This window comes from Dermacentor silvarum, chromosome 7 (genome assembly GCF_013339745.2).
Source record: "Dermacentor silvarum isolate Dsil-2018 chromosome 7, BIME_Dsil_1.4, whole genome shotgun sequence".
Classification (NCBI taxonomy): domain Eukaryota; kingdom Metazoa; phylum Arthropoda; class Arachnida; order Ixodida; family Ixodidae; genus Dermacentor; species Dermacentor silvarum.
In genome coordinates, this window is record NC_051160.1 from 70476690 (window position 1) to 70486123 (window position 9434).

Below are 9434 nucleotides of genomic sequence, written 5' to 3' on the forward strand. Positions count from 1 at the left end.
AAGCCGATGCCACGCCTCATTTATACGAAACACACTTTCCACGTGTGCTTTGTCATTTCTCTGCCCACCGACTCGGGGGGCACCGTCACGGCTTTCAATGTAATTTCCATAACTGCTGCCGTGTACATTCTTGAATGCTCGGCGCCACTGCAGCTGCATCCAGTACGAAAAAGACAGCTAAGAAAATAATGGCGAATGGTCGCAAACGACCCAGCTTGTACACTCTCAAACTGACTAACATCTTTTATCTAATTGTAATAAAGAAGTTGAGGATTTATTAAGACTAATTACCTAATTAGGTGGAATGTAAAAAATAATCTGAGTATCTCCAAGTCGCGGAAAACAATATAACTTTGGCTCTCTCCAGCGACGTAGAAAGTTTGGTCCAACTTAAGTGAAATACCCTGCAAGTAGAATAGCCAATGCACGCCATAAAATTAGAACTGTCAAAGTGGGTGAAAAAGAAAATTGTGTAGTGGGGGAACTACATAATGGGCTCAGACAAGCCTTAGAGGATAATATGTTTGTACTAAGTCACTGCATAGATATTTCAGTAGATCAGAATAGTCCTTAAAGGCTCGCATTTCTAGATATGAAGGGATCGTACGACAACGTAGACAGGGGAAATGTTATGAAATATTCTCAAGCACGAAGGCGTAGATGACGATTTGCTGAAGCTGCAGAGGGAGGTATGTAAAAACAACCCAGTAGAAATTGTATGGGAAGCTGCATGGGAAGCTAATGCTGGTGGAAATTAACCAAGGACTGAAGAAAGAATGTCCTCTGTCTTCATTTTTGTTCAGAATTTATTTTATGGGCAAAGAAAGAAGACAGGAGAACAGAGAATTAGGGTTTCATTTATCATACATGTGTAATGGACAAATGGGTCAACAAAATGTCGCCGGCCAGATGTATACGGACGACATAGTGCTACTAGCGTACAATTCAAGAGATTCCCACACACTTGTGAATATGTGTGGCAATGCAACAACAAATCTATGCCTTAAGTTTAGCTCAGACAAATCGGGAATTGTAATCGTTTATGATGAGACGAGAAATTACGAGGTGTCAATTGAACAGCAAGCCATACCCATAGTCAAGCAACATAAATACCTCCGCCCATACATAAACGAAAGAAAGACTTAATCATGTACCCACCAATGTAGCCTGAAAATAATGGGGAAGCGGAATGCGGCCATAATGGAAGAGATCACATTGAGGCCACAATAAACCTGAGGTGGTGCGTGGAATCTTGGGAAAGAGTAATGATGTCAGCTCTAACGTTAGCAAATATCATTCTGTGCTTAAAATCGAAAATCTTGCCGGGGAGGCAGTTAGCGAAGGGTCGGTAGGCCGGTTGGCTTTAAGAGCCCACGTCAAAACCACAAATGAGGCAGTGCAGGGTGATATGGGTTGGACCTGGTTTGAAGTCAGAGAAGCGCAGAACAAGATTATTTTTAAAGAAAGGCTCAGGAACAGAGTTAAAATAAATGCGCTGGGTAAGTGCACAAGTATTTGTACCTGAAAAGCTTGGACACAGAACGGAGGAATTTGTCAAGAATGTTGGTAATGAAGTAAAGGGTAATTCAAGGTTTAAATGGACAACTACGAGTCGTCAGAAAAAAAAGTGAAACAGAGATAACGAATTTGATGCTAAGAATGGTAACCAAACAGACCATGGAGATTTAAAAGAATGAGAAGAAAGAAATCAGAAGCGAAAATCTACAATAACACGAACAGAACTGCCTTGCTATTTGTGGCTCGAGCTGGCTGCGTAAGGACAAAGACGTACCGGAACAAATTTTCGCAACTAGATGACACATGCGTATGCTGTAGCGAAAATCCGTCAACCACCCCAATCATCGTAATGGAAAGCAAAGGGATTCACCCAGTACGAGCCGCGGGTAACGCACAGCTTCCATAAACGCTTGGATTTACAGTGGAGGGAAGCATCAACCGCTCAGAAGTCGACATAAGCAAGATACCTTTAGAGTATTAGTAGCGGTAGCGGTACAAGATATAGAGATATGTTTTGAGGAACCAAAAGAAGATCAAAGAGATGTATACACAAATGCGAGAATGAAAAGCATGTATAGCATACCTGAGTAACTCAAGCAGGCTAGGTGACTTTTTCTCACCGCCCCGTTTCAAAGGGGTTGTCAATAAATAAAATTATCATCATCGTCTAAGCGCAAGTGAGGATCCCGGTGGCCATATGACGCGTTTATGAGCGTTCGCACGTACCGACGCATCATGTATAAGGGGGCCCAAGCACAGGTTTCGACGCTGTGGCGCTAGATGGGGCCGATTGTTCTTAGGGAAGCGCAAAAGAGAATTTCTGGTGCAGTACACTAGTATTTATTTTAAATGTTTGGTGCAGTACATTCCTGGTGCAGTATACAATTACGCAGTACACAATTCCAGGTGCAGTACACAAAAATATTTTAAATGTTTGTACTACCCTTAATCTCTATATTTATTTAATGCCAACGCATTACCGTCGACAGCAATGTGACATGTGTTGTGCCGCATTTTTTTTCACGCTTTTGAGCTTCTTTCTCTTTTGTGTTGGGTACCGGCATGTAACGGATTTTTTACTAGTATTTTTTTTTTATAGGAATGCATTAGTTCCACACTATGGGTGGGAAGAGGAGCCCTGGCGGCCATATTACGGAGTGTGAGCATGCCTACCCGTCAGGGAAAACGTGGTTTGAGCTACTCGGTGAGGCAGATGGGGTGTGTTTTGTCTGTGGTATCTCTATGGTACAGTATGGACTAAACCATCTAGACCAGGAGAAAAATAAGCCAGGGAAAGAAGTCGGGAAGCTATAAAACAAAAGAACATGTGATGAAAGAGCGAGAGAGTCTAGGTGCAGACAAGTGCAGTTGAGCGGGCTCCTGATGAAACTGGTTACTTCAGTGTTAGCGAAGCTAAAGAACACGTGTCGGACTCAATGAAGGAAGAGATCCTCATGAATAATGGGGGAGGGGGGGGAGAGAAGGGTACTTGACGTAGTGCTGGGATGGCGGGCCGGAATCACGGCGCAAATAGGTAAAGGGGTTAACGATCTCGGGAACGCTTCCAGAGAAGTGCAGATAACACTGTGCACGGTGACTGAAGCTGAAAGGCAGGGGTATGAGATTTAAAGGACAGTGCTTTCGTAAAAAATGATATTTGGAGGCTGGACAACCTAGTCAAAATTAAAGACATTGACATCAACCGAGAAGGTTACCCAGATAACTGCCACAGGGTATTTGTGCGTGGCGAGATACAATTTAGTAATACGTTTTTTCACTGATTGGACGTCGATTGGCGCCATGGGCAGAAGTTTGTTTACGCGACACTGAGGAACCTAATAAGGTGGAGTGTGTATTGAATGTAGCGAAACACCGCCAACAAGCAAAATAATGCAAAAGCTGTTAGAAAACGACACGCACCAAGCATGAATGAAGAGACCGTACAATCGGTTGAACAAACAACAGGGTATTTGAGAACAGTATATATAGCTCAAAATTCAAACTAATTGGAATGAAGGAGCCATTATCGTGTGCGCCTTGAACGAAACGCAGTAATGATATGTGGAGCAGTTACCTGTTATTATTAACTTTTTTATGGGAATGGTGATATGCAATGACCGAATCACGGAACAGAGTGTGTGAAGTGGCAAAAATAAAGGAGCATTCATAAACTCGTGAAATCTTGGAAGAATAAAGGCTGGGAGTTGCTTTCCTATAGACAGTGTAGTCATATGGGATATCAAAATTAGGAATTGAATAACATTTTTAGGAGGGACAATAATGAGTTCGAAAAAAACAGTGCCGGTTACACTAGTAAGAACTATGAATGCGCACTTGGAGAATTTAAACCAATATACTGATTTGAACAGCTCCCTCGTGCTGCACCTCTGCAAGTGAGAGAGCCTGTAGTAGTTAACAGGAAGAATGAGTGTCATGCATAGTTAACTAAATAGGCAGCCATGTATCGACTACACATTAGTCTCAGAAACGGTTTACAAGTGACCATGCCATATTACGTTATAGGAACATCAAAGTATTAATATTAGCACTGATATTAAATACACAACCTTAAATTTTTGAAGAGATAACAATGCTAGACTGTAAGTAATGACAGCAGTATACATAAAAATGAATGAAAAGCAAATAACATTGATACAAGCCTATAATGTCCTGAATGTCAACGTTACGCATATGCCGATGCGCGAAGCAGGAATGCTTAGGGCATAAGTTGTATGGCATTATAGGCTCAGTCTCATAAGTTTATATTTTTATATGCCATGTGAATTGCAGAGATTTACGAAGTACAATTACATTTTAGAAGAACAGGCGTTAGTTGCCCCTTAGCAAGCGTGTTGGTCAAATGAGTACAGCCTATTTGTTGTCAATTTGTGCTGGCGTCAGACACACTCATTATACTACATTGGAAACGATGTTGAACTGTAAAAAATCAGTAATATTGTTAGGGGGAGATTTACAGAAAAGGGAGTTTATTTACACTATGTACAAGGAGACTAAAAGTGAGACAGCAACAAAAAATATGGCGGACCACAGTTTCACTTCTTCCTTCTCCTTTCGGCTCTACGCTTCAGCATCTTCTTTGTCCGGCGGAAAACTGGCTCATAACACTGCCCTCTGGCGGCGAAAGCACCGACTCGGTGCAGGTGAACGGAGGCTGCTTGAAAAAATGAAACTACACACAAGTTATTAAGGGGTGTCCGTGGCACGATATGGCTTGAGACGGACAACGTGTACAATGTCCTTGCGGGGATGAGCAGAGGATTACGAAGGCAGCAGTTGAGCGATTTCATAAGTGACATCAGTCCCTTGGCGGCACACGCGATATGGACCGGTGTACTGGAAGAGCAGTTTTTCGGATAATCCGACATGGCGTGCTGAAGACAACAGGAGAACGAGCGATCCAGGCACAAAGTGGGTGGTCCTGTGGTGGCTGTTGTAGCGAGACTGATGGTGGATTTGGGACTCAGAAAATCGAGTACGAGCAACTTGACGTGCATGGTCGGCCCGTGAAATAGTCTCTCGAGCATATTCAGTGAGAGGGCACTCAGAAGAAGGTACCAGGGTGTCCATAGACAATGTAAGATTTCAACCAATTAAGAGAAAAAAAAACAGTGAATAACCAGCGGTATCATGCCTGGAAGTGTTGTACGCGAATGTCACATAGGGTAGTGCAGCGTCCCAGTCGTGGTGGTCGGCAGATACATACATGGCTAACATGTGGGTAAGTGCGCGTTTCAGGCGTTCTGTCAAGCCATTCGTCTGTGGATGGTAGGCCGTAGTCAGTTTATGTTGCGTCGCGCAGGATTTTAGAATGTCAGCGATCGCCCTTGATAGGAACTGTCTGCCCCGGTCAGTGAACAGTTGCCGAGGAGCTCCGTGCTGGAGTATGACGTTATGCAGCAAGAAGTCTGCAACGTCGGTGGCACAGCTAGTAGGAAGTGCACGCGTAATGGCAAACCGCGTCCATATTCTGTGGCAATGGCGACCCACTTGTTTCCAGAAGTGGATAGGGGAAACGGACCAAGTAAATCGAGGCCGACGCGATGAAAAAGCTCGTACAAAATGTCCAGAGGCTGAAGATGGCCTGCAGGCGGCAGAGTCGACTTTTTACGGCGCATACAGGTCGCACGAGCCCATGTAACGGCGCACTGAGCGGGACATCCTTGGCCAATAGAAAGGCGACGTGCGCGGTCATATGTGCGTGACACGGCGAGATGTCCCACCGTTGGTACATCGTGAAGCTGTGCCAGGACAGTGAAACGGAGGTGAGCCGGGATGACTAACAACAGGTCAGCACCATCAGGAATTAAACTGTGACAATATAACGTATCATTTTGGAGTACAAAGGAGCGGAGGGACGAATCAGGAGCATGGCAGTGCAAATTTTCGTACAAACTCAGCGACACACAAACGCGGCGATGACACAGTGGAGAGATCGGGTACAGAGGGAAGCTCCAACTGGAGAAAGCCAGAATAGCAGTCGATGAGGGCAGAATGGGTACTCAGGAAGTCATGGCCGAGGATGACTTCAAGTGGACACTGGTGCAGAAAGGCGAATAGAACTGAGGTCTGGTGACTGGCGGAGCTCACACGCGCCGTGTACATCCCAACGACGCAAGATGTAGCGCCATCGGCTACACGAACGACAGGTGAGGCCGCGGGCGTCAGAACCTTGCGGAGACGACGTGAAAGGCGAGCGCTCTAAACCGATAATTGAGCCCCCGTGTCTATGAGCGCCGAAACAGGCACGCCGTCCGCTTCTATGTCCAAAAGGTTTTTTCGGGTGGTCAGGGTCAACAGGGGATTTCCGGGTCGGTTGGTCAATGCAGCATAACCGCCGGGAGCTGCACCAGTCAGTTTTCCGAAGAGGGACAGCGAGGGTATAGCGACAGTGAGCGACGGGCAATCGGTGAACGAGAACGCCGGTTCTGTGGGGACGGCGAGCGGCGGTCGTAGTGTGGAGTCGGAGCAGCAACATCAGAGTGCGGCAGGTCATTGCGGGCATAAAAAAGCGAGGACCGACTGTCTTCCAGGCGGTAAGCATGCGCGGGACGAGGAGACAAAAGCCCACGATAGCGACAATGGCGGGAAATATAACCTACTCCAGTCCAATTAAAGCATATCGGCTTGTCGTCATGTGTGCGCCACTGGTTTGAGCGCGGTATCGGAGGTAGGTGGATTGTGGGCGTGGAGGTCGAAAGAAATTGCCGGCCGTGGGGCTACTTACAGAACAGATCGGACGGATGCCTAGGTTCGCCAACTCTTCGCGCACGACAGCTTGAATCAGATATACTGCCGGGCGGGACTCGTCGTAAGAACGTGCCGGGAAAACAGATGGAGACGCAGCCTCAATCTCGCGCCGGGCAAGACGTAGCAAGGTTTCGGCACCAGGTGGCTGGACGTCTTCACACGATGAGCTATCGGCGGTATTAGGGAGCCGAAGGAATTGTTGTGCGAGATGACGACTCTTTGCTTCTTTAAAGCGTCGGCACTCTCTTATAATGTCGTCGGCCATCGAGCAGTCCTTGTATGCGAGTAAATTAAAGGCGTTGTCAGCGATGCCTTTAGAATGTGGCGTACTTTGTCAGATTCGAGCATCTTGTCATCGCCCGTCGACAGAGTGCTAATACATCTTGAATCTACACAACGTGCGGTCCAGTAGATATTTGTGCCCGGCGCGAAAGTTCCTTCTTGGCGGCTCGCTGGCGGCCAACTGGCTTCCCAAAGAGTTCCTGCAGTTTCAGCTTGCAGGTGTCCCAACTGGTCAATTCCTCCTCATGTGTTCGGAACCAAACACGGGCCGTTCCCTTGAGGTAATAAATGATGTTAGCCAGCATTATAATCGGGTCCTAGTGGTTCTTCTTGCTGGCGCGTTCGTATTTGATTAGCCAGTCTTCGACGTCCATGTTGCCAGTGCCCGAGAAGGTGCCAGGGTCCCGGAGTTGGGTCAAGACAATCGGCGCTGTGGTAGCCGAAGCCGAAGCAGCGGGCCTCTCAGTTGACATGGTAGAAGGGCCCACGAGATTTCCGCTGCGAAGTTCCGTGATGTGCTCGTGATGTACCCCGCACCTCCACCAAGATGTTACGAGGTGATATACAGAAAAGGGGGTTTATTTACACTATGCACAAGGAGACTAAAAGTGGGACAGCAACAACAAAGATCGCGGACCACAGTTTCACTTCTTCTTCCTCTTGTCGGCTCTACGCTTCAGCGTCTTCTTTGTCCGCTGGACAACTGGCTCATAACAATATCTTATAAACGTGATGAAAGTGACATTGATGTGGCTTGAAAATGACTTTGTCTTGCTCTGCAACAAAAGGAGACCACTTGCGAGCAATTATCTAGTACTTGTGCAATACCAATTGTAAGGCGAAGGGTGTGCGAGTATAGGGGCAGTCGGCAGATTCACTGAATGAAGATCTTTTTTGTCTGTCACGTAGGGACCAAAGATAAAGATACTGATAAAACGAAACAGAAAAATGTGTATGGCCTGTATAGCATTTTTTATGCTTTTCCAGCTTGCAGCAGTAAGTTACAAATATGTAGCACTTTTACTTTGTTACTGCTAATCATTGAATCCCCAATGCCGAAAATTTAGTGGAGAATCTTGATATGAGTAGTGAAATGAAAAGGGGTGAGTGTAACGCTAAGCGATTGAAAGGCGGCAGTAGGGCTGATTTATCAAATGCGGACAGCTATCATTGTAATTGATATTTATCGGAAGATAACTTATGACCACGCGTGTTTTAGTTTGGAGACGTAATTCTATAGAAACTCCAGAAGATTGAGGCACGAAATCAAATGGCGTTGCGTGATTAGAAAATTTACTTGCACTGAGTGAATACAGTTTATACAGGTATTAAAATGTATCCTGGATAGCCTTACATTACAAAGTGGTAGAAAAACTTGCTAATTAGAATGAAATTTCTAACTCAGATACCTCTTTCAGAAGATAAAGATTTATGTTTTGGAAGGGCAGGAATGAAAAACGCGAACATAAGAAAACAGGAAACAGCGACAATCAAATGAAATATTGCATTCCGGCAAACAAGAAGCAAATACATTCACAAACATATCAAGAATTGGAGGACGCTTAAGCTTCGGCTTCAAGAGTGGAACGCGATAGCGTTATCAGGACTCGTTCGCATCGCATTTTTTATTAGTAGGCTTCACTTCAACCCACAACGAGGGAAAGCCAGCTTACAAAGACCAAGTCGGCTTCACTTTTAAGCACAAATGCATTGCTGGGAAGAAATTTTTACAGGCGCAATATAGGTCATCTTATATCAAAATGTGAAGGCCCTAGGACGTTTTTCAATTCTTTTCTGTTGCCCCGAGGCCCGCGCTTGTACAAAATTTGGAGGAAGCTTTAGCATTCAAAGATCAATGAATGCTTGTCAGTCTTCCATGCAGCTGCAGCTTTCTTTTTTTTTCACCTTCGTCTCTGCGCGCCTCTACCGTTTTACGCTGCCGTGGAGGAGAGCGCCATCTGGATGGGTCTTTTGCACGCAACCTAGCCGAGCGCGCCGCTGGTAATATCCTAGAAATGCTGCAGAAGGGGTTTGTGTTTGAGTGTCCTCGTGACGGAATTAGGTTTTATTGTGCATTCAAATTACATTCCGATGTAATTATGTGTGTAGGTTGTAGTTAGGTCGTACTTTACGGTTGTACTGATGAATTTTACTTTTATAAATTCAATTTTTGTTCACTAATGCCTTTCGTAAAGTGGAGGGCCTATATGGTCGGTGTGGTTCGGGGTGAATTTCTCCGCCACGGACGTCGATGCCTATGCCTATGCCGGATTTTCGGCGACCTTAACGCACATGCTCTGATGACAGCACTGCCGTCCTGGCAACTATAAACAGACTTCTGCACTCTTAACACATGCATCTGTACG